At 43.5% G+C, this 26,901-nt stretch overlaps 1 pseudogene; it reads left to right on the top strand.

The window, feature by feature from the left end:
- Nucleotides 1-17,879: 17,879 nt before the first annotated feature.
- LOC147729436 (putative E3 ubiquitin-protein ligase DTX2) lies at nucleotides 17,880-20,520 on the top strand (annotated as a pseudogene).
- The last annotated feature ends 6,381 nt before the right edge of the window (nucleotides 20,521-26,901 follow it).

Raw genomic sequence — 26,901 nt, 5'->3', positions numbered from 1 at the left:
GGCGGTCGATTTCACTTTTAGCCCGAACGGCTGAATGGATTTACACCAAACTTGGCAAAATTGTAGGGACTGGTAGCCCGATGTGCCTTTGCTATGTCTCAAGATATGTGCTCCAGTGGATTTTGAGTAATTTAGGTTCAAAAAAATATATATATCTATAGGCGCTCTCCGGTGCGCGCACTTGAGTGCGCTCCTGGCGAGACACGCGACTTGCGCGCAGAAAGCTGATTGGCTCTTGGGTGTCTGTAAACATTCTAAACAGTCTGGAGCGGCCGCCATCTTGTGTATCGGTAAAATCGAGACACAAGGGGTTTGAAAAAAAAAGGGGCAAATGACCATAAGGGGGAAGAGTAGACCCCCTCTGACCCCCTAGGTTTGATGTAGGGGCTAAAATAGGGTCCTGCGGGGCATTACATTTTTTTTTTTTTTTTTCGTTTTGCGCGGGGGAAGCGCATGGTACGCGCACCGGCGAAGCACGGGGAAAATCCAGGACCATATTTATGAAGGCCTTGCGCTGTTAGTTTTGCGCCTCCTGTGCGTCAATTTTTGTGACGCACCAGCGGTGTAAAAAAATGCGCATTGTTATGCAATATTTAAAAAGTGACGCATCTATCTAGATGCGTCACTTTTTAAATATAGTGCAACGAGGCACATTTTATTACACTGCTGGTGTTATGCGTCACTTTTCTGTGCGCACTCCTTAAGACATTCCAGATGTGTCATATTTATTGTATGACGAATCATGTTGCAAGGAGTTACAGATACGTCAGTATTTCTGACATATCTGTAAACATAAAAGTGATGCGAGGCAGGTGCAAGATTTTGACGCAACAGCATCCTAAAAGTGACGCAGAGAAATCTTATAGATTTCAGTACGTCGTTATTACCAAGCTTTTTGCGGGGGAATGCCCCCTTTGCATACATTATACCTGACGCAGATATAATGTGGCGCAGAGTTTTAAAAAGTGACCCATGTACCTAGATGCGTCACTTTTTAAAAATAGCGTCAGGTATAATGCATGCAGAGGGGGTGTTCTCCCGCAAAAAGCTTTGTAATAGCGACGCAGTGAAATCTTTGAGATTTCACTGCGTCAGTTTTAGGATGCTGTTGCGTCAAAATCTTGTGCCTGCTTTACAGCAGGTGTTAGACTGAGGCAAGACCTTTCACATGCTGCTTTCCCCATTTGAAAGGACACATTACTGGAGTTGCGTCACTTTTGTGACGCACTCCAGCAATGCGTTACTTGGAATGTCATAAGGAGTGCGCACAGAAAAGTGACGCATCGCACCAGTGGTGTAAAAAAATGTGCCTCGTTGCGTTATATTTAAAAAGTGACGTATCTAGGTAGATGGGTCACTTTTTAAAATCAAGCGCCACATTATATCTGCGTGAGGTATAATGCATGCAGAGGGGGTGTTCCCCCACAAAAAGCTTTGTAATAGCGACGCAGTGAAATGTTTGAGATTTCACTGCGTCACTTTTAGGATGCTGTTGCATCCTTTAAATATAGTGCAACGAGGCACATTTTATTACACTGCTGGTGTGATGCGTCACTTTTCTGTCCACAGTCCTTATGACATTCCAGATGTGTCATATTTAATGTATGACGAATCATGTTGCAAGGAGTTACAGATACGTCAGTATTTCTCACATATCTGTAAACATGAAAGTGACGCGAGGCAGGCGCAAGATTTTGACGCAACAGCATCCTAAAAGTGACGCAGAGAAATCTCATAGATTTCAGTACGTCGTTATTACAAAGCTTTTTGCGAGGGATTGCCCCCTCTGCATACATTATACCTGATGCAGATACAATGTGGCGCAGAGTTTTAAAAAGTGACCCATGTACCTAGATGCGTCACTTTTTAAAAAATAGTTTCAGGTATAATGCATGCAGAGGGGGTGTTCCTTGCAAAAAGCTTGGTAATAATGACGCAGTGCGTCACTTTTAGGATGCTGTTGCGCCAAAATCTTGCGCCTGCTTCACAGCAAACCTTTCACATGGTGCTTTTTCCATGTGAAAGGACACATTACTGGAGTTGCGTCACTTTTGTGACGCACTCCTGCAATGCGTTACTTTTGTGTTTACAGATATGTCAGAAATACTGACATATCTGTAACTCCTTGCGAATTGATTAGTCATATATTAAATATGACATATCTGGAATGTCATAAGGAGTGCGTCCAGAAAAGTGACGCATCGCTGTTTTCACGTAGCGATGCGTCACTTTTCAGAAATGAGGCCTCCAGTTTATTCACTGTGTCATAACTTTCTTTTCTAACACTCACCTTCTTTCATTCCTCCTACTTCACTTCCTTTCACCTCTCATACCTTTCTGTTCTTTCTTACTCATTCTCCTTTCAATTATCAATGCACTATATTTCACTTACTCTTCATTTTTTAAGAATATAGCTCTTTGATGAGAATTGGAGGTAGTTCTGAAAAGAACTTTTGGTTTTCTTCTTTTAACTGAACAGGAACAAAAACAGGGAATGGAAACTGCTCAACAGGAGCAAAAAGAAAAGAAAAAAATTAGGGGTGGGAAGGGCAGCGATGGTTCTCCAATGCTCGAACCATGAGCAGGACACTTTGCTCCCCATAGGTGAGGAGTTGATTGCAGTATCTGCATTTGACGACCCCATGGTTAAATGCAGGTTGTATGTTTGCTACCTGCTCCTGTGATTGTTCTCTTCCAGAAGAAGTTGCTCCTCCTGTTGATGTAGAGGCCCCATCTCTGGGAACCTCTTGTGCCAGAGCCCTGACACTTTCCCGGGCAAAATTCTGGGGGTGCCTCCTCTCCACATGGCGAATCATGGTGAAGTTGCCAAAAGAGTATTTTTTTGGGGGGTTACCCCGTGACAGGACCTGTTTGCAGATCCTGCACTCTACTTTTGGTGCATTCACCTTCTTCTGGTCTGCTGGAAACTTAAAAAATTTCCAGATGAAATGTTCTTTGACCTTCGGCTGAGGAGGCTCTTCATCAATGAAATCATTGGAGTCATCTTCACTGCTGGATGGTCTGGCAGCCATGATTAATCAAGGAATATGGAACAGCAAAAAAGGCAGGTCTTTCAGTCACAAAAGTGAAAGAAGAAGTGAAGGAAATGGGTGGGGATTTCATTCATTGTAAAAAAAAACTGTTAGCAACCAATGAAAAGTGTTATTTTAGGGTCACATGACCCGACGCGTTTACGCTGCGCGCTCCGGAGCACTTCCGGTGCGTTTACGCAGCGAGATCGTAGGCGCTTCCGGGGCGCAAACGTGGCGCGATCGTAGGCGCTTTTGCGTGCGTTTATGCGCCGCGAACGTAGGCGCTTCCGAGGGCACTTACGTTGCGCGCCGAAGTGACGTCATCAATCTTTTATAGAAATGCATAATCATTTTCCTTATTAAAAAAAACTAATTTTATTTGTATGGTACGAAATGTTTTGCATTATTATTAACTTTTCATTCATATTTTTTTTCACGAACGACAGTTGCGCTCTGGGTGCGCTTTCAGATGAGCTCTCGGAAAAGCTTACCGGAGAGCTTAGCTGAAAGCTTCCCGGAGCGCGCACCCAGAGCGCAAAAGAAAAAAATTATATAAAAAAAATGAATACTTAAAAAAAAACAGCAAATTGTAAAAAAAAAAAAAGGTTAGAAACTCGATATACAAAGGAATTAGCATTTAAAAAACCTATGAAATTTACTGAAAAAACCATAGGTTTCACACCAGTTATAGTTAGGAATTAGCATTTAAAAAACCTATTAAATTCACTGAAAAAACCATAGGTTTCACACCAGTTATAGTTAGCTGGAAATTTTACTGATATAAAACCATTGAAATTCCCACGTTATAGTTAGATGGACTCACTATAACTTGTGCGTGCAATGCACTGCTGATGATGTCTTATTAAGCCAGTTAACCAATCAATTTTTAAAAACCATCCATTTAGACACTTATTTAAACATTTATTCTTCCATCAACTTTTACATATACATATATAAAATATATTTATTTTTCAGAAAGACACACATTCACTGGATGGTGTCATCAGTGATGTCATGAGTGATGTCACTGACCATGTCATGAGTGATGTAATATGTGATGTCATCAGCAGTGCATTGCACGCGCAAGTTATAGCGAGTCCATCTAACTATAACGTGGGAATTTCAATGGTTTTATATCAGTAAAATTTCCAGCTAACTATAACTGGTGTGAAACCTATGGTTTTTTCAGTGAATTTAATAGGTTTTTTAAATGCTAATTCCTAACTATAACTGGTGTGAAACCTATGGTTTTTTCAGTGAATATATATATATATATATATATATATATATATATTACCTACTGGCGGTCGCCAGTAGGTAGTTATAGTTAGGATTGTTTTCCATAGGAAATCCTCAACATTCTATTTGGAATAACTTTGGCACTGGTGGATGAGTCTTTGCGAATTTCTCAAAGAAGATGGCTAGGTCCGCTGCACTCCTTCCCTGAAAGTTTGGGGGGGATTGGTCAAGTGGGGGCTGAGATATAAGGGGGGTCCCAAAACGTGTTTTCTCCATGTTATTTTCCATAGGACCTTTAGACTCGGCTACAGTTCGAATGGGTGAATGAATTTATAAGAAATTTGCCAAAACTGTAGAGTCTTGTTCGCAGATTACGCTTTTTTTGGAATGGTGTAAATCCGTTCAGTAGTTGTTGAGAAAATTAAAGTTAAAGTCAATTATATATCTATAGGCGCGCACACGTGCGCGCACCCAAGCGGCTGCGCGTGAGCGGTATTTTTTTGGGCTGCGTGACGTCTGTTAACGTTCGATTCGAAGGAAATCAGGAAGTTTTGTCCGCCATTTTGTCACTGCGAGTAAATATATTGTTCATTTCAAAGCGTTGAAACATGGAAATGGGAGAAGGTAGAGATTGTCTTGCTGCGTAGCTTTTCTCGGGGTGTGCAGTAAGGCCCTTAAACGCAAAAAGATATAATTTTTCTCCGAAAAAAATTACGGGGTGCGCGCACCCGGTCGCGCACACCTATTTACAAGAGTGTGAAAATGGAGGTAAATCAGAAGTTTGAGTGCTTAGATATAAGGTGGCTCTGAAAAGAGCCCTTGTGTTAATTGAGTGTTTTCTGCATTTATAAGTAAGTACCGATGCAGAGCCTGATGTTGCAGAGGAAGATTCTGTTTCCCTCATTCGTGAAATGAACACCGTCTCTCCTATAGACGTCTTGCATGTGGTATCGCAAGTTGTTGTGGTATATAGAACCCATGCTATAATCTCTGAGGAACGCAGAAACAGATTTATTTACATGTCTCCTTGCTTTCTCAAATTGTGCACAATGGTGATTGGACCAATTCCATTTCTGTCTTTGGCATATATTGGAATATACCAAGGCAGATCGAGGAAAAAGTGTCATCAATTGTCGAAAGGTGTCTTTTAGAAGCATTTCCAGACCTACCCCAGTGATTGTGCCTAGATCGTTCCCACCACAGTGCACAATTATAAGGTCTGGTTCTGGGAGATGCATAAAAGTTTTCACCAATGGAATTAATTGGTGACATTTCAATCCTCTTTTGGAAATCCATGTTATGTGTACATTTGGTAAGCTGAAGTTGCAAATTCGTCTGCTTACTGCATATTTTTCACTCCAGTGAATATAACTGTGTCCTATTATCCAGACCTTCATTTTCAAGGGATTTGTAGTCGTCCTCCGATCGGTTCTGGAAGTGGAATGGTAGTTAGAAGTTGAAATTCTAAATAAAGAAAAAGGAAGAGGCTGGGTGTGGTTAAAAAAATAAAAATGATTGGTTGATTGTAACAAGTGGAGAGTGAACAGGTTAATGTTTATGTTAAACGAAAAGTACTATTGGGTGTGAAAAAACAAGACATGTAACAGAGTTGTGGATTGGCAGGTGTTTCTGGAGGGAAAACAGTGTTCTTAGTTTGCTGTAGAACGTTGAGACATGAACTTTTGACCTCTGCCTTCAGCAAGGTGCAGAATGAGGTGTAACCATGGAAACAGCCGGAGATGGCAGTTGGTGATGGGTTCACTCTTTGGTGCCTCTGCATCTGAGTCTGTTCTCTGGTGGCTGGCGGACAACTGTTTGTTATTGTGGAGATGAAAGGGTGATAAGGAGAGAAATACGACATAGCGTCTGGCCTTTAGAAGCGTGGGAGCAGTGATTAACTCTGAGTGAAGCGGAACTGTGTCGGTGCTTAGTAACAGTAAAAAAAAAAATGTTAACAGTGGTATAACTGTCTTTACGGTGCGCGACCTACTAAGAAAGAGTTCACGGGCCGTACTTGGCTTGCAGGTTCTAGTATCAGTAAGTGAGGTCGAGAAAAGAAAATATTCAGGACTTTATTTATGAAGGCCTTGCGCCACCGGTGCGTTACTTTTTCCCATTTTAAAAAATGAGGCACTGGCGGCGGAAGGTCTTCATAAATAAGGTCCTCAGTGACTACAGTTAAGGTTATGTGGAACCCATGAATAGTTTTTCAATATGAAATCATTTCAGTTGAGATTATGGATTAAAAGAGAAACCGTGAATATTTGAAATGTTTATTTAGAAATGTACTATTTTAAAGGCAAATCATTATGTAATATGAGTACAGAAATTGCAAAAAACACAGTAATTGGTATTGTCAGTAGTACATGGAATACAAACGCTATAGTTGAAGAAAAATGAATATAGTTGGAAAAAAACATTGTACAGTCTTATAAGGAAGTATATTATATTTTAATAAATGGAAGAAGGTTTCTGGCCTTTCAGTTTAGGAACGATATATGAAAATGCAAGTGGTTATACATCATTACTTTATGAATCAGCTGTCTAACAACCCGAAATCATAATGTCCACTGTTAGTAAAGCAAATAGGTCTGTTCTTCAAAAGAAAATATGGAAAATAACGTGAAGAATATAGAAAACCAAAAGGAAATGAGGACGTCAATGGCTTGTTTGAGAGTTATTGAAGCATTGTTTAGACAAAATAGGTAGCTTCTGCTTGTAACAGGAAATCAGTTTCATCATTTGAAATTATGTCAGCTATCCAATGGAAAAGAGTAAAGCAGTACTGATGATCTGTTATAATCGGAGCCTCTTTTACCATCAGAGGGCAGCTCGGTGGGTTTTCGATGTAGCTCGCTGTTAGGAAAGAGTTAACCGTCCATTGTGTAGGCAAAGTATGCAGCAAGTGCCTCTAACATGAAATCATTTTTATCATCTGAAAACATGTCAGCCATCCAATTGAGAAGATGAAAGGAGCATTCATGATCTGTCATTATTGGGGCGTCTTTTACCATCATAGGGCAGCTCGGTGGGTTTTCAATGTAGCTCTCTGTTAGGAAATCTTGCGCCGCTGCGAATATATTCCAATGACCCAGAACTCCTTGTATCGCTGCAAAGGCCATAAACCCTCCGTTGTAACAAAGCTGTTCATGATCAAGTAACGGATTCATGAGGTGATTGTAATTCGGTTCAGGAGGTACCAAATTGCAGAGACATAAATCCAGGGCCCACGTGAAATCACAGCTCAGGCAATGAAATACAGGCTGCACACAGGTGAAATACGAATATCGAAATGATAATCGATATGAAGTATTCAAAGTTGAGAGTGGTAAGGTGCCGTAGTATAGAAGCATTATTATTATGTTTCTTATATAGCGCCTGAATCGACCCCCGAAGGGGTATCTCCGCGCTTGCCTTGGGAACCCGTCCTGGCTTTTCCCTGTGAGATAGCCCCTACAGGGCATCCCCAAGGTGAAAACCAGGCATCCCGCCGCGGGGGGCCGTTGTGGAGATTAAGCAAGCTTAATGCCCAGAGTTGCAGAGTGTGAACCCATGATTAGGTCAGGCACCGAAGCGAGAAATATCGAGTCCATGGACATTTGAGCTCAAGACCCTGCCGCGTCGGGAATTGAACCCTGGTCCCGGGTCTGACCTCTGCTTCAGGGTCTGCCTGCTCTAACCAGTGAGCCACACTTCTCCAGCATTCTCTGTCGAAATAGTTCTAAGTGGCCCGGCTCGTTTGCGAAGGCAGGAGGGACATCCATTTTGAATTTCCCAAGATGGTACAGGAAACGGCGCAGCACCGCTGGTTGTATAGCAACTCCACAGAATTAGGTCGCCGGCTATGCAGTGGAGAGGAGCAGAATGACTTGATACATTTTCTAGGAGTCTAGTCACTTATATATTGCTTAGTGGTTATTAAAAAGTAGCTTTTTTTGAACTGGAGGATGCGTTAAAAAATAAGGGAGTGATTTGAGGGAGTTGTAAAGCAAGGTCAATTTTTTTTTACATCAATGCTGTTTTCTGTGAATGTTAGCTTAGTGAAAGATATGTGTGTGAGTAGATGCAACGTTCAGTTTTAAATGTGACAATGGCGGTCTTGTCATGTCTTCCCATTCAAGGTCGGTATTCGCTGCCAAATACAAAGATTAAGAAACGCATGCGTGGGGTACATAGTGTGCATTCTTAAAGGAAAGCAAATGAAGGGTTATTTTTACCGCGTTAGCATTGTCGTTAAAAAAGTTATAGTGATTTCTATTATATGTGAAGAAAGTGTCACTGATGAAGACTGAAAATAAATCCTTATAAATGATACGGACTGGTGTACTTTAGAAAAGGTTTGTAACATTACATGAATTGTGGAAAAAAAATAATGTAATTGAAAGTGTATGGTTTGAAAAGGAAAAGTAGAGGTTTATAGTTCATGTTTTGAAAGCAGTTCTAGAGGGTCAGATGCATGATAGATTTATTAAAAATAGAACATGTTTTTAAATAGTATTTTGGAAAAAATATCTGCCTTTATGTACTATTTACATTATGTGCCTGTTGCGTATTCTTTGAGTTTTAGTAATCCTGTGTCTTATAAGTTTTCTAGGGGCGGTTTGAGGTTCATGGCGGGTTTGGGCAGGGAGGGTAGGTTGGGGGTTTGTAATAGGGGGTTCGGCTGGGGTGGAGTGCGGAGTTTAGTGAAAAGTGAGGGGGGCGGGGAGTTACGGTGTTTGGTAATGGAGCAGAGTCAGAGGACGCCACATTTGTGTTATGGGGTGCCACGGAAATATGTATTTATTCTCAGAGGTTTATTATATTAAGGATATATATCAACATGGTGGCTCTTGTCGTTTTGTGGTTCTGTGCATGTTTATAATGCTGGCCCTGTAGTTTTTGTTTATGGACCTTATTACGAGACACAGGGGAGCTACGTTGCACAGTTGGAGATCAGAGACTTAGGAAATAAAACTTTATAATTGTAAGGGCTCTAAGCGATAGAAATCGCCCGTTGTCGGTGTAAAAAATATCACCGCTATTGGTGGTATTTTCTACGGTGTTAGTGCTCGAAGGAGAATAGTAACATATATGTGAAAGCAAATTGTGTAACAGGCTCAGCATTTCACATTATCGCATGAAAACAAAAGTTGCTTTTATATAGCAATAAGTCTCTTATAATTAAGGGACGAAGTGTATATAGTGCTATTTAGTACTCTGCTATGTGATTGATGTCGAATATTTCATAAGAGGAGGCTTTAAAAGTTTTTCGATAAACTAGTTTTCTAGGGAAGTGGGTGGAGTGTGCCGTGTAAATTGCAGAATAGAAACTAGTAAGAACCAATTGGAAGTGTTGTTTTAAAGTCACATGACTGCACATGCGTGTCTCGACGCGATAGGTGGGTGCGCGCATCCGGTCGCGCACTATAAGAAAGCGGCGAGAAAATATCAGCTAATATGCTCTTGAAGCTTATTTTGGTACAAAGAGTTAGTTCTGAAAAGAACTTTTTTTTTTTTTTTTTTTTTTGGAAACAAGTGTTATGATGGTTTTGATTTCTTAAAGTTGCGACGACATTTTTCAGTATGTCATACTATCCAAATAAAGTGAAGAAATTTAACTTTTCTTGGAGAATTTATGACTCTCAATTGTGTGTTTAATTAGAGTAAAGCTTTGCTCTCCGTATACAAGAAGTTCTCCACAGTTCGTGCATTTCATGTGCACGTTCGCCAGATATGGTCTCAAGTCCATCTCAGCACTCGATGGAGATACAGGTCGTCCACCGGAAGATGTGCTGATTACTTCTGATGGTAATAGCGTGGCCTCCGTTTTTCTTGTCAAAGGTGGTCGCTCATTTTCATCAGATTCGGAAGATAAATGCGGAACGGTAGCCATTGTACCGAAGTCTTCGGGAAGATGTTCGACGTTGTTGTCTCTTGAGAGTAGAAAAGAAAGTGATGGTAGTGGGTGGAGTGCTGCGTGTAAATTCCAGAATAGAAACTACCAAGAACCAATTAGAAGTGTTGTTTAGAAGTCACAGGACTTCACATGGGAGTGTCAGGTCCTGTACGCGATAGAAGGGTGCGCGCACCCGGTCTCGCACTAAAATAAAGCGGCGAAAAAACATCTTATAATATGCTCTTCGAGCATGTTTTGGTGGAAAGAGTTAGTTCTGAAAAGAACTTTTTTTTTTTTTTTTTTTTTTTGGAAACAAGTGTTTTGATGCATTTGATTTCTTAAAGTTGCTACGATATTTTTCAGTATGTCATACTATCCAAATAAAGTGAAGAAATTTAACTTTTCTTGGAGCATTTATGACTCTCAATTTTGTGTTTAATTAGAGTAAAGCTTTGCTCTCCGTATACAAGAAGTTCTCCACAGTTGTTGCATTTTATGTGCACCTTCGCCAGACATGGTTTCAAGTCCATTTCAGCACTCGATGGAGATACAGGTCGTCCACCGGAAGATGTGCTGATTACTTCTGATGGTAATAGCGTGGCCTCCGTTTTTCTTGTCAAAGGTGGTCGCTCATTTTCATCAGATTCGGAAGATGAATGCGGAACGGTAGCCATTGTACCGAAGTCTTCGGGAAGATGTTCGACGTTGTTGTCTCTTGAGAGTAGAAAAGAAAGTGATGGAAGTGGGTGGAGTGCTGCGTGTAAATTCCAGAATAGAAACTACCAAGAACCAATTAGAAGTGTTGTTTAGAAGTCACATGACTTCACATGCAAGTGTCAGGTCCTGTACGCGATAGGAGGGTGGGCGCACCCGGTCTCGCACTAAAATAAAGCGGCAAAAAAATATCTCATAATATGCTCTTGGAGCACGTTTTGGTAGAAAGAGTTAGTTCTGAAAAGAACTTTTTTTTTTTTTTTTTTGGGAAAGAAGTGTTATAATGCTTTCGATTTCTTAAAGTTGCTATTACATTTTTCAGTATGTAATAGTTTGAAAATGAAGTGAAGAAATTTATCTTTTTTTGGGGCATTTGTGACTGTCAATTTTGAGTTTAATAAGAACGAGGCTCTGCTCTCCATACAAAAGAATTTCTCCACACTTGTTGCATTTCATATGCACCTTCGCAAGATATGGTCTCAAGTCCATCTCAGCACTCGATGGAGGTCGTACACAAGAAGATGTGCTGGCCACCTCTGATGGTAATAGCGTGGCCAGGGCTCTTGTCGATGCTTTTGCATAATGCTCAGGATGCCTTTGTTTAACATGCCGCTGCATGGTGTGTGCAGAAAAGGAATATTTTTTATTTGGATTTCCCCTTGAGAGCTCCGAATTGCATATCGTGCAGGTTACTTTTGGCGCATTCACTTTCTTTTGATCTTCAGGATAAGTGAAAAATTGCCAAATGAAAGATTCCTTTTTTCTTCTTAACGGTGGTCGCTCATTTCCTTCAGATTCGGAAGATGAATCCGGTAGGGCAGCCATTTCAGCAAAGTCTTCCGGAAGATGCTCGACGTTGTTGTCTCTTGAGAGTAGAAAAGATTGTGAGGAAAGTGGGTGGAGTGCTTCGTGTATATTCCAGAACAGAAACTACTAATAACCAATTGGAAGTTTTGTTTTCAAGTCACATGACTTTACATGCGCTTCTCAGGACGTGTAGGCGGTGACACTATCTAGTTACGAACGTGATTACATACTTAGGAACTAGCATTCAAAAAAACTATGAAATTCACTGAAAAAAACCATAGGTTTTACACACGTTATAGTTAGGAAGTAGCATTTGAAAAACCTATGAAATTCACTGAAAAAACCATAGGTTTTACACCAGTTATAGTTAGCTGGAAATTTTACTGACATAAAACCAATGAAATTCCACGTTATAGTTAGTTGGACTCACTATAACTTGCGCGTGTAATGCACTGCTGATGACATTACATATTACATCACTCATGACATGGTCAGTGACATCACTTATGACACCATCCAGTGAATGTGTGTCTTTCTAAAAAATAAATATGTTTTATATATGTATATGTAAAGGTCGAGGGAAGAATAAATGTTTAAATTATTGTCTTAATGAATGTTTTTTTCAAAAAGAAATGATTGGATAACTTGCTTATTAAGTGTACCTTAGTGAATACATATATTAGCGAGTAATGTTTAAATATTTGAATATATGTATCAGTGTTTCACTTTGTGAATAACTGGCTGCATGGATTGATGAGTACCTACATGTGTAGGTATTTGGGTTCTTAGATGTTTTTTTAGTATCAGTATGAGTGTTTCTATGGTTTTATGGGGGTATTACTAATCACATAGAAGCATGAATGACTAACTCTCTCTTTGTATGTGTTTAGAAGACACCATATGTGCAGGACTGTATGGGTGGTTGAGTGTGTATAGTTTTATATGGAAATAAATGGATGTTCAATAGTTTATTTGCATGTGTGAGTATGTGTGTGAGTAACATTTGGATGATTGTCGGTGTGTTACAGGATGTATAGGTGTATCACTACATATGATGAGTGAGTATATGTATGAGTGACTATATAGAACTGTTGGTAAATGAGAGAATGTGTATATAGATGGTAGAATTACTGAATTGGTTGTTGTAACTGGTATGGGTATCTCCGTTTTTTTGAAAATGTTAATTTCTATTTTCCAATATGTGTTTTAACCACATCGCTGCTGCACATTTTCCCCTCCGGTGCTGAAGACTTCAGATTTACATCGTTTCATGACGAGCTCAGCTCGTCATCAGCACAGCTCCACTGTGCCTCATGACGAGCTGAGCTCGTCATGAGCATGGAAAGGGTTAAGGGTTACATTACACTTAAAGGAGGTCTGTCATCAGTGATGTCATAAGTGATGTCACTGACCATGTCATGAGTGATGTAATATGTAATGTCATCAGCAGTGCATTACACGCGCAAGTTATAGTGAGTCCAACTAACTATAACGTGGAATTTCATTGGTTTTATGTCAGTAAAATTTCCAGCTAACTATAACTGGTGTCAAACCTATGGTTTTTTCAGTGAATATATATATATATATCAATAAAGTGGTATAAGAACCACGACTTGCATAGGCACAAGGCCTAGAGCCTAGAACCGCTGGGGACACCAGGAACAACCCAAGGTAATGACACCGGGGACCCACGGGGGTCACGTCCAGTGTGTGAACACAGCAGTGAATCACGATTAACTTCTATGGGGAAAGTCACGGTTGGAATTTTAAAGCTAAAGGACACATCGGAGAGGACTTAGAGCAAACCCCTTTAGACTTAAGGGGTTCTAGAGCCAACACCCACGGGAGCACCAGAGTACTTGAGTTACCTCACCCAGGGAAGCGGGGCACATAGGTGTCTTTTGGTTTCGGGTTTCGACATCGTTTTCAGTGGCGATCTGCTGCAAAGTGCTGCTGCCGTCCAAGTGGAAAGTGTCCAGTGTGATCCAAGCCTGGATAGAAGATTCCAAGAACCTGAAAGCAGAGGGGGCAGAGTTTGGGTCACTTTCCAGTGACCAGGAGCACGATAGGAGGATGCCCACTGATGTCGGGTGATTTCAGGTGAAGAAGGTGAAGCTTGACTCTTCAGCCACGAGGACCAGAAGGCGTCGACGATTATCAGGATCTGGAATCAAGCTGACCCACACAGGATGTCGAGTGCTGTGGTGTCGGTTTCCGGATTGGGCCCAACAAGCTATGGCAACAGCAACTCACACAGAAAGCAGAGATAGGCTTCGGTGCAGACCAGCACGGTCTGAGGGACTTACCACTTGGTAGGGAGTCAGGGCATGTCTGGAGCAACCAGTGAAGCCCAAGGAAATTCAGAATGTCCTTCGTGGGGACCCACCAGTCAATGGACCAGGGATCACAAAGGAGCCTCAAGCAGAAATGCAAGAAGCAGGTTCACAGAACACTTGTGGAGGGTAGGTTCACAATCTTCAGTGCAGATGGTGCTCGCAGCTTGGGCTACAAGTAACCAAAAGCACAACTTCAGAAAAGATCGGGAAGTCAATGCACTAGCAAATGTGCACGGTGTCTAAGAGTTCCGGGTCCACGTCACTCATGAGGGCTGCGGATCTCAGCTTTGCTGGGGACACGGGTCGGCCTTCGAGAAGTCTGTAAATCCTCTTACTGAGCTTCAAATACTTTGGGGTCCGGTGGGAGCTTCGAGATGCAGACTGGCAAATGCTTTGTTGGTAAATGCTTGAGCAGGGGAGTCACTCTTTGACCCCAAGGGATAATATTCAATCCTCTGGTCTTTAGTAGCGCATCGAAGTTCCAGGATTCAGTTTCAGAGTTTCGTCCAGGTGTAATCTAAAGTCCTGTTGCCAAGGGTCCCTTACTTATACTAAGAAAAGGGGTTGGACATTCTCTGGGGACCCACCTATGGGAGGGTTTGGAAAGAGGGGTGGTTACACCCATTTCCCTTGTCCAGTTTTGTGCCAGAGCAGGGGCTGAGTTCCCCTGCAACCGGTTTGGACTGGACTATGCACAGGGACACCAAATATGCCCCCAGTGCAGACGTCAAGGCACTCTCAGAGTGCACCCACCCAGCCCCATTACACTAAAGCCTGTCTGGGAGGTGGTTACACCTCCCTGTAACAGGAAACCTATTGTACGGGCCTCCCCTGTCGGAGTTTCATCCAGCATCAGGAGGTCAGACGCATGTCTGTGGCTGCAGCATCCATTTTGTGATTCCAGGGCTCGTTTAAACTATTACCGGGCAGACCAGTATGTACATGTCTCTCCTTCTAGAAGGGTGGATTCTACCCCTGCCGCTAGGACTAGTGGAAGGGGGGATAGGATTCCAAAGTGTTTGACACCAAACACGACCTGTTTCCATTCAGCCTTTCCAAAGTTAGCATTTACCGCGAGGTTATAATGCACTTAAGAGTATATGGTCTGGCTGCATCACAGAACAGCTTCAGAGAATAGGCTCCGAAAGCTGCAGAGGGGTCCTGCTCATGCATGGGCACCCTCTCACACAAAACCAAGCACTCTGCCTTTAGGATTGATAAAGCCTGCCATAGGAGTGACTGATAGGTTTATATGTGTCAGAGATGAAAGGTAGATATAGGTAACCTATATCTTAGTAAGGGGTGCATGCACCATCTTACCCAGGCTGCAGTAGCAGTCTTGTGGTGTCATTTTGGAAGGCTTCCCAGGGGTGGCATAATACATGCTGCAGCCCCTGGTAGGCCTCTGGGGTACCTATGCCCTTAGTGCATAGTGTACCATACATGGGTACTCACAAGGGTACCCCAGTAACCAAACTGGTGTGTACCTAAAGTACATGCGATCAGCTAGGCTGTGGTCCTAGATAAGAGGGCCTCAGACAGACTAAAGTTGATAAATCAATGCAACACAGCAAAAAGTGGGGATACCCATAGTAAGCAGATCCTACTCTCCTCACAACCCCCTCCAAAGCATGGACATTAAACTAACCTTGACCAGTTGAGTCTTGGGGTTGCGCCAGTTATTGTAAATCGGCCCCTATACATTTAGCCAACAAGGGAGCACTTATTGATTAGACAGTAGAAAGTACTCCAGTTGAATAGAGGTATTGCACAAAAAGGTGGCATCTTCGTGGACAAAGACGCAGGGCGGGATTCATTCTGTCCCCTGTTAGACTCGTTTTTTGTGCCCTTCTGCCCTCTGTTAGACTCGTTTTTCCCTTGTTTTTCTACCCTTCTGCCCTCTGATAGACTCGTTTTTCCCTTGTTTTTCTGCCCTTCTGCCCTCTGTTAGACTCGTTTTTTGTGCCCTCCTGCCCTCTGTTATTCCCTTGTTTTTGTGCCCTTCTGCCCTCTGTTAGACTCGTTTTTTGTGCCCTTCTGCCCTCTGTTAGACTCGTTTTTGTGCCTTTCTGCCCCGTTAGACTGTTTTTTTGTGCCCTTCTGCCCTCTGTTAGACTTGTTTTTACCTTGTTTTCCTGCCCTTCTGCCCTTTGTTAGACTGCTTTTTTTGCCTTTCTGCCCTCAGCATCACCGCATCATCACTCAGCGCTACCCCAGCATCACTCAGAACCACCACATTATCACTCAGCACCACCACATTATCACTCAGCACCACCACAGCACCACTCAGCACCACCACAGCATCACTCAGCACCACCACAGCACCAATAAGCACCACCACAGCACCACTCAGCGCCACAACAGCATCACTCAGCACCACCACAGCATCACTCAGCACCACCACAGCATCACTCAGCACCACTACAGCACCAATAAGCACCACCACAGCATCACTCAGCACCACCACAGCATCACTCAGCACCATCTCAGTATCACTCAGCACCACCACAGCACCACTCAGCACCACCACAGCACCACTCAGCGCCACCCCAGCATAAATCTGCGCAACCATTCAACAACAACTGGTTCAAATATGTTCTCTCAATGTTTCAAACTTTATTACAAATGTCACAAAAATATGTTAATATTTCACTTCTGTTTAAGCTATTGCCATTATAAATTAAAATCACTTTTATTAAGTATTAATTATTTAAAAAAATTAAAAGCCATTGTAATTTGTCATATCAATACAGCTAAGTCACGTAAATAAAAAACATGTTGCATTACAAATGCTATAGGTGTCACATTTGCGAAAGTTATAACTATTGGCATTGTAAATGACAAAGCTATTAATTTAGCTATTTTCAAAACCAACACATAAATAAAAAAAATTGTCATTTACAAGACCAATAGCTCAAACTTTCCTAATGCGAGACCTATTCCATTGTAAATGCTTGTTTTTATATCTGTCAGTGCTTCCTGTTGAGGTTTAATTTTCGTGACAGGCACCTCATTGCCTACTTGTAACTATTCTGTGACCCTGCTTCAAGGGTCAGAGCAGGGTCAGAGAATAGTTGCAAGTAGGCAACGAGGCGCCAGGAAGCACTTACAGGCTTAAAGCAGCAGGTGCCCAAGTTGAAGTTAATTTCTTTGTAACCCTTTTGTAAAAGGTTACAAAAAGTTAGCTTCAACTTTTGCACCTGCTGCTGTAACCCTGTAAGTGCTTGGCTGAAAATTCGTCCCCGCTGATTCGCGGATTTTACCGCGATTTCGCGAGATTCGCGGATTGCGAAATCGCGGAAAATCTGCAAATTCCGCAAGCGGAACGAATTTTCAGCCCATGCTTAGTTAGGACTTTGCAGAATTGGTGCAGTGCACATGGCCTGCTTCAGATCGGTCATCAAATGTCTTTTGACAGCTAACTGTCCGCTGAACGTTCTTTGGCATTCTCTTAGAAGTTAAGTCATTCAGGGGTGTCACAATGGGTCCATACACCTTGACAAATCTTATGTAGAAACCAGTCAGGCCCAAGAAAGCTCTGATCTGAGTCTGGGTAGTTGGAGCAACCCAGTCCATGATGGTCTGGATTTTGCTCTGCAATGGTTGAGCATGGCCTCCACCTACAAGGTGGCCCAGGTACACAACCTGACTCTACCCTATATGGCACTTAGTAGCCTTGATAGTTAGGCCTGCCTTCTGCAGGGCCTCCAAAACATTTCTCAGGTGGAGCAGGTGATCCTCCCAGGTGGAGCTAAAGACAGCAATATCATCTAGATATGCTCGACCAGCGCCTCTACGAGCTGTGAGCAACTTCGTGGGAAAACCTTGGAAAGAAACAAACATGAGGTGAACGCGTAGGAAAGCTCACAGTGTGCAGACCTTACCAGTACAGATGCACAGACACAGTAAGATCAAACAAGCATTGGCAGAATCCACAAATGATCCGGAAAGTGTGGTAAAGAAACATATGGACAACCTGGATAGCCCTCTGGATGAGGACTGCATAATCTGCATGGAAAAGTTGGCATCTCCTTCTGGGTACAGCGATGTAGTGGAGAGCAAGACTATCCAGCCACATGCCGTGGGGAAGCTGAAGCAGTGTGTTCATAGTTTCCACATCCTTTGCATGCTGGCCATGTACAACAATGGGAACAAGGATGGAAGTTTGCAGTGTCCTGCCTGCAAAACCATTTATGGAGAGAAGACAGGGACTGAGCCTAAATGAAAAATGGATATCTATTCAATTCCTCGGTCTTTACCTGGACATCCTGACTGTGGAACCATTCAGATCGTGTACACGATCCCTCGGGGCATTCAGGGTCCAGAACATCCCAATCCTGGAAAACAATGCACAGCCCGAGGCTTCCCCCGCCATTGCTACCTACCTGCCAATAGTAAGGGTAGACTAGTTCTGGAACTGTTACAGGTGGCCTGGAACCGGCGTCTAATTTTCACTGTTGGTGTTTCCAGTACCACCGGAGAGGGAGACACTGTGGTGTGGAACTAAATCCACCATAAGACTGAGATGTCCTCAAATATCAGTGGACACGGGTATCCTGATCCCAAATATCTGGACAATGTGCTTGCTGGACACCCAGCTCATCCTCTCCCTCACCAACGACCCCACCACCGCCAGAGCCAACCTACACGAAGGGATGAAAGACGTCGCCGACTGGATGAGAAACAGCCGCCTCAAACTGAACTCAGACAAGACGGAAGTCCTCATCCTGCGATCATCACCCTCCGCCTGGGATGACTCCTGGTGGCCCCCGGCCCTGGGCACCGCTCCCAAACCAACAGACCACGCGCGAAACCTGGGCTTCATCCTGGACTCCTCCCTGTCAATGACCAGACAAGTCAACGCCGTCTCATCCTCGTGCTTCAACACCCTGCGCATGCTCCGCAAGATCTTCAGATTGATCCCCACGGAAACCAGGAAGACCGTCACCCAGGCACTCGTCACCAGCCGACTAGACTACGGGAACACCCTCTACGCCGGAACCACAGCCAAACTTCAAAAAAGACTCCAACGCATCCAGAACGCCTCCGCATGACTCATCCTCGACATCCCCCGACACAGCCACATCACCGGACACCTGAGAGACCTGCACTGGCTCCCCGTCAACAAGAGAATCACGTTCAGACTCCTCACCCACGCACACAAGGCTCTCCACAACCTGGGCCCCAAGTACCTCAATGACCGCATGACCTTCTACACGCCCACCCGCCAGCTACGATCGACCAGCTACGCACTCACCACCGTACCACGCATCCGCAGAGCCACCGCCGGAGGAAGATCCTTCTCCTACCTGGCAGCCAAGACTTGGAACTCCCTCCCCACCCACCTTCGGCGAACCCAAGACCATCTCTCCTTCAGGAAGCAGCTCAAGACCTGGCTGTTCGAGCAGTAACTTACCCCTCCCCCAGCGCCTTGAGACCCTCCCAGGTGAGTAGCGCTCTTTACAAATGCTGTGATTGATAATTGATTGATTGCTGAGTTGGCAGCCCAGGGTGTCACTCAGGACTGTCTGAGCAAGTAACTCTTGCTTAACAAAGTGCAGAAGGCTGGTTGATAACTCAAGTTTTTGGGTCTGTTGCCTTAAGCTTTTACATCATGTTAAAAGCAATAGCCAAGCATCTGGAAGCCACACACTTTGTGCAGTCTAGCTGGGTATTTAATTTAAAGGAACGAGGGGTGATCAAGAGGCATGATTGACTTAATTTCACAACCTCCTTTGAAAAATGTACGAGTTTATGTTAAGAAGACATATTGGACTCACCTTTCAAACCCTGCCGGGGTATTTGCTTTATCCAAGTCATCTAGGATGTGTTTTGTGTGTGGCTAATTGACTCAATTGAGGGGATTCTCTTTGTTACGAAGGGACATGTGGATGGTCATAAGGGTCAGGGAGCAAGTATGATGACACCTTTTGAGAAGTGCTTTAATCTTTTGTACTCATTTTCTTATATTAATTGGTGAAATAAAGATATATATTAATCTATATGTGTTGCACTTTAGTCTTCCAGGCCTGTTAGGACTTTATTCACAAACTTTTGAAAAGTGGCAAGTGCATTTTTCAAACCAAAGGGCATGACCACAAATTGGTAGTGCCCACTAGGGGTAGAAAATGCTGTATTGGCTTTTGCATCATCAGCTAGTCTGATCTGCCAGTAGGAGCTGTAAGATCAAATGGGCTTAGAAATTTGTCTAAGGCCAACATATCTATAAGCTCTTCTGCTCTTGGGATTGGATGGGCATCAGTCTTAGTGACTGCATTGAGACCCCTGTAGTCAGCACAAAACCTGATCTCTCTCTTACCACCCTGGTTGTGAGGTTTTGGTACCAAGACGGCTGGACTAGCCCAATGGCTTTCTGATTGTTCAATAACTCCCAAATCCAATATTTTCTGAATTTCACTCCTGACACAGTCCCTGACATTGTCAGGTTGCCTGTAAATCTTATTTTTAACAGGCAGACTGTCCCCAGTGTCCACTCCATGAGTGCACCGGGTAGTCTGACTTGGAGTCAGTGAGAACATGTTCTTATACTGATTGAGCACCTGTCTACAATCAGCTTGTTGCTGAGCTTTGAACCTGCCTGCCAAGGCTATACCCTCAACTGATCCATCCCCAGGGTTCTGTGAGACCAGGTCTGGGAGAGGGTCACTCTCTTCCCCCTGTCCCTCATCAGTAGCCATGAGCAACCCCATGTCTGCCCTGTCAACATAAGGTTTCAGTCTGTTGACATGAAGCACCCTATGGGGGATCCTGGGAGTGCCAAGATCCACCAAGTAGGTAACCTCTCCCTTCTGTTCAATAGTGTGGGGTCCACTCCACTTGTCTTGGAGAGCTGCTGGAGCCACAGGCTACAACATCCACACTTTCTGTCCTGGCTGGTAAACAGTCAATAAAGCCTTTTGATCATGCCAGGCCTTTTGCAATTCCTGGCTAGCCTCAAGGTTTTTCGCTGCCTTTTTCATAAACTCAGTAATCCTGGAGTGGAGACCAAGTACATAGCCCACTATGTCCTGTTTAGGGGGTTTGAGAGGTATCTCCCGTCCCTTCTTCACCAGACACAAAGAACCTCTGACAGGATGTCCAAACAGAAGTTCAAAAGGGCTGTAAACAACCCCCTTCTGAGGAACCTCCCTGTATGCAAATAAAAGGCAAGGTAGTAGGATGTCCCATCTCCGCCTAAACTTTTCTGGGAGACCCTTGATCATTCCCTTTAAGGTTTTGTTGACCCTTTCAACTAAACCATTGCATTGTGGGTGATAGGGTGTGGTGAATTTGTAATTCACTCCACACTCCTACCACATTGCATTCAAGTAGCTAGACATAAGGTTTGCTTCTCTGTCAGACACTACCTCCTTAGGGAAACCCATTCTTGAGAGCATTCTCAAGAGGGCTCTTGCCACCACAGGTGCCATAGTGGTCCTAAGGGTAATTGCTTCTGGGTACCTAGTGGCATGGTCCACCACCACTAGGATAAATATGTGCCAGGCCCCAGATGCTGTCTGAGGATCCATGGGACCAACTATACCAATCCCAACCCTCTCAAAGGGAACCCCCACCACAGGTAGTGGTATCAGGGTGGCCTTTGTTGTTCCACCTGCCTTGCCACTGGCTTGACAGGTTATACAGGAGCAACAAAACTCATTTTTGTCTTCAGATATATGGGGCCAATGAAAGTGTGGGACAATTCTGTCCCAAGTCTTGTTTTGACCCAGATGACCTGCAAGGGGAATATTATGGGCTAGTTTCAATAGGAAGACCCTGAACTTCAAAGGTATAATCAACCTCCTGGCTGCACCAGGCTTGGGATCTCTACTCTCTGAGTACAGGAGTCAATGATTCTAATCGTGTGGGTGCCACTTCCCAGCAGCCTCAGCAGCAGCTTGCTGTCTGAGGGGTTCAAGAGAAGGGAAGCACAGCTACTCCTGACTCAGATCTGCCCTAGAATGCCCCCCTGTCCCCAAGAACCTGATCAGGCTCAAGATCTTCTGGGACAGTTCCTTCTTCAGGAGTACAATCATCTCCCTCAAGAGACTGATCTGTATTCTGAGTCAGGGGGGAAGGCACTGCCTTAACCCTACTGCTCCTTTTCTTGGAAGGCACCTGATCCATTATTCCAGAATCCAGGGCCTGTTCAGTTTTTGACATTTTGGCCTTTGACCTAGTCACAGCAAACACATGTGCAGAGATCCCTAGCATTTCTGCATGGGTTCTGAGCTCCACTTTAGACCAGGCTGAAGTCTCTAAATCATTGCCAAGCAAACATTCTACAGGGAGCTCTGCACTTACCACAACTTTCTTGAGGCTAGTTACCCCTCCCCAAACGAAATAATGAACAACTACCAGGGCATGGTTTGTCCTGACATTGTTAGCATTGGGCACTTGTTGAAGTTCACCAAGTATGATCTGTCCAGGGTCCACAAGGTCTTGTGTCATCATTGTGACACTGGCCCCTGTATTCATGTAGGCCAAAGCCTCCTTTCCATTGATTAAAGGCTGCTGTCTGTATTTGCTCAAGTTACTGGGCCTCACAAAGGAGGAAATATCCATGCCTCCATCACAGATCAGGACAGCCTGAGTTGGAACTCTGACTAGGCCAAAGTCCATCTCATTACCCAGGGTTATCCCCTACTTTACCCTTATGCTGAGTACCACAACTTGAAGCTGAACTAGGGGGAACAGTTGCCTTAGGGGCAATGGTGGCTGGAGTTGAGTCTTTGAGCCTAGTGCAATTACTAGTCCAGTTGGTGTTCTGCTTACAGATTTTACTCCATGGTTTCTTGTGGCCTTTCTTTTTGGATTATTGGGAATCCCCACCATTAGAAGATTTTTGGGGGCCTTGTGAAGACTTCTGGTCTTTACCCTTCTCCCCACCCTTATTAGGATCTTTCTACTTTTGGTCACCACCTTGGTTCTGTACCTTCTGCTTCACCCTGGTTCTGACCCATGGTCTGCCTTTTTTCCCAATTCTTGGGGAGAGGTCAGATCAGAGTCTACCAGGTACTGATGCAACAGTTGATTATGGCAGTTATTAAGGATCTGCTCCCTCATAATCAAGTTGTACAAACCTGTATAATCACAAACCTTACTGCCAAGTAACCAGCCCTGCAGAGCCTTAGTAGCACAATCAACAAAGTCAACCCAGTCCTGAGGCTGAGCTTGTTGGGTACATCTGAACTTTATCCTGTATTGTTCAGTGGTTAGGCCAAACCCTTCAATCAGAGCAATCTTCAGGACTGTATAATCATCAGCATCCTCTTCTCTAACATTGAGGAGCTTGTCTCTACCTTTGTCTGCGAAGGAGAGCCACAAGATAGCTGCCCACTGCTCCTGGGGGACCTTCTGAACTTTGCAGGCCCTTTACAGTGCAGTTATCTATGTGTGGATGTCATCCCCACTCTCGTAGGGAGGGAAATCTTGTTTAAATTCCTATGGTCATGAGATCTTTCTCTACCACTAGGGAAGTTGCTGCCACCATGGGACTCTAGTCCCATGTTTTTCCTAGCTTTTTCAAGCTCTAGGGACTCCCTTTCTAAGTCTACCTGCTGTCTTCTAATTCTCAGCTTTTGGATTCACAGCATCCAAAATGTTATTATTCCAAAGAAATCAAATTTGCAATTCACAAAGAAATGCGCAGCCAACACGTGTTTTGTCCAGCCAGTACAGGGCATTAGACTTCTTCAGGGCTGCAACCCAAATAACAATACATAAGATGATGTAATAAAACACAAGTCGTGCTTACAATATTCTGTGGTACCTTAAAACCATAAGATTATAGAGTATAGGGATACACCCATCTGCTAACCATTGTAGTTAGGAGAAAATATGAAAAATCAAGAAAGAAATAGCCCAAACCAAGTTCCCAACAGTATGTCACCAAATTAAGTGTTACAGGGTAAATCCCTGAGAAGCACTACTAAAAAAGAAGTAGATTATTGAGGCATCTACCAACTTTATCTAAATCTCAAAGAACATGTTCCATCAATTGTCTGTAAAGGATAAAGCCGTAATATTCCAAAATTCAAAATAGAATCTAAGAAAACATATAATGTCTCTTATTGTCAGAATACCCAGTGGATTCACATATTCATAATACTAAATAACAGACTAACAGTCCAACCGCTAGCGTCATGGCAATCCCCCCATATCTAAAGAATCCCCACAAGCAGGTCCCATCAACCAATGAGGTCTCCAACTACCACATTTAACCAGTATCATTAGTCAAAACTTCAGGTAAGACTCACCAATTTGTTAAAGCCAATGTTGTAATGTCATCCAGTTTCATCGTCCAGTATTCCTATTCCACCTACAAGTTATCACATATTAGACCTTCTATTCATCTATATCACATTGCCAATCATACTCTCAAACTGTCTCTCACCTTGCTTCAGTCCCGTGAGTCCTCAGTCAAGGTTCTCACGTTTTCAGTTAATTGCCAATCCACGTGTACGTCATCTGTAAGTCAAGGATTACATATCAGGTAAACCGCTGCCCATCCCAACTGTTATATCTAAGTTATACCAGGGCACCGTGCTCTCACCTTAGTTCAACTCGTAAATCCACAGTCAAAGCTCACACATTCTCAGTTCTAGTCGGATCCACGTGTACGTGATCTAGAAGTCAAAAAAATATATGTATGCATGAGGCAAACCGTTACCCAACCAAACTAATACTTCTGAGTTGCACCTAGGCACAGCGCTCACCTGTACTCCATATCTGTAGTCCAAAAAAGTCCCGGCGTTCTACATGGCCGCCATATTAGAATGGCTATTTATACTATTTACCCATGAGCGCCATCTTATAATGGTCAAATCTAACGCAAAGTCATATCATAAGTCTAAAAACTCAGCCCACATTAAGGAGCTGCACAGTCATTAAAGACCCAATAAGGTCAGTCAATAAGGCATAATTAGCAACGTAAAATACTAAGTAACTAACTGTAGTCAAATTCGCACAGGTCACGTGTCAAAAGTCACTGATCAAAATCTCGTTATGTAGTTTGCTGTCGATAGTATCACGGGATAGAGTTACGGTGTAAACAGTTACAATCTAAATATCATGATGACAACGTCACGTGTCAAAAATCACAGATCGAAAACTTGTTGCGTAGTTCACTGCCAAGTTTTCGATCAAAATTACATTATGTAGTTCACTACCAATGGTATCACGAATGTAAAGTTACAAACTAACCAATGTTAATAAACAATATTAGGCCGCCGATCATAAGCCTGATATTATTTAAAAAAACAGGTAATACAGTGGTATGAGAACCTCATCACTGTATGATGCGAAGTTAAGAACCAGTCCTACATCTAAATTAAAACTAGATATATATGAAAGCGATAGTGCCTCAAGAATCAAAATAATAAAAAGGAAGATCAGGAGTAAGAGAAAGGGGCAGATTTTCAACAAGAGAGATCATCAGCGATAATTCAATAAGGTCTATAGCAACCCCTTGACAAAAAACATAATGCAATGGAGAGTATCTAACAGAACATCTTTGAGCAAAAAAAGGACACATCAAATATACATACTACACAAGTTCACAAACCCAGTATACAACTTCATGATATGTTCTCACCCCCATAAAAGCAAACAGGTACATTGTGGGGTAATCCATCTTGTAAAACTAATAGTTTCATACAGAGCCAGTCAGACCTCAATCCTGACCTAAATAATATTGAAATTTGTTATCTATGTTCATGCCACGTTCCACGGCCTTGAGCTTCATTAGCCACAGCACCTCACTTCTCCTCAACTGGAGTGCCTATTGCCCCCTCTGGGGTCTAGTTTCACATGGTCTATGCCGTGGAAACTAAAGACAAGTTGATCCCTCTTCTCACAGTTCTGAACGGCATGCGATGCAATGGGGTAGCGGGTGTCACCATTTTTAAGGGCTCTAAAATGCTCCATCATTTATTTATTTATTTTATTCGATTTATATAGCGCGTTATAACCCAGGAGTCTCTAAGCGCTTGTCAGGTAAGCACAGCAGAGATTCCTAAAAAAGCCCTACCAGGAATTATAGCCCAGCCCAGGCCTTCTGGAAAAGAACAGTTTTCAACTTCTTCCGGAAGGACATCAAATTAGATTCCCTCCGCAAATCCGCTGATAGATTATTCCAGACTGCTGGGAGGGTATTGGAAATGGCGCGGCCACCCACTGTGGCCAATCTGAAGCGTGGTTGAGTAAGAAAAGTTGCTTCAGCAGATCTCCTCTCCCTCGAGCTGAGTGGTCGCTCCCCAGTGTCCCTCTGTGATACCTGGTATTGTTGTAGCGCTTTGCTTTACAGAACTGCTACCTATTTGTGCCTGCTGCCTGCCTGATCGCCGCTAAGCTCACTTGCACTTTGGATTGTTTAATTTTGCTGAATCGAGACTGTTTGCGCGCTGTGCCGCTCTGACTCACACAACTGCATTATTGCTTGTGCCTGCTACCTGCCTGATCGTCGCTACGCTTACTTGCATTGTAATTGAGCATTTAGGGTTTATTTGTCTCTGCTTTGCGTGTTTGCTGTGCTCCCCCCTCCGCCTCCATTTTGTTTGTTGTTTGTCGTCGTCAGAAGCCCGCCCCGCCTCCCAGCTGAGACGCCCTCCCACTTACTAGAACAGCGCTTCACTACCTGAAGACGCCGTGACTCGCTCCTCTCCCTCGAGCTGAGTGGTCGCTCCCCAGTGTCCCTCTGTGATACCTGGTATTGTTGTAGCGCTTTGCTTTACAGAACTGCTACCTATTTGTGCCTGCTGCCTGCCTGATCGCCGCTAAGCTCACTTGCACTTTGGATTGTTTAATTTTGCTGAATCGAGACTGTTTGCGCGCTGTGCCGCTCTGACTCACACAACTGCATTATTGCTTGTGCCTGCTACCTGCCTGATCGTCG

This window comes from Lissotriton vulgaris, chromosome 2_2 (genome assembly GCF_964263255.1).
Source record: "Lissotriton vulgaris chromosome 2_2, aLisVul1.2, whole genome shotgun sequence".
Lineage (NCBI taxonomy): Eukaryota > Metazoa > Chordata > Amphibia > Caudata > Salamandridae > Lissotriton > Lissotriton vulgaris.
This window is presented reverse-complemented; position numbering and strand designations above follow the sequence as displayed.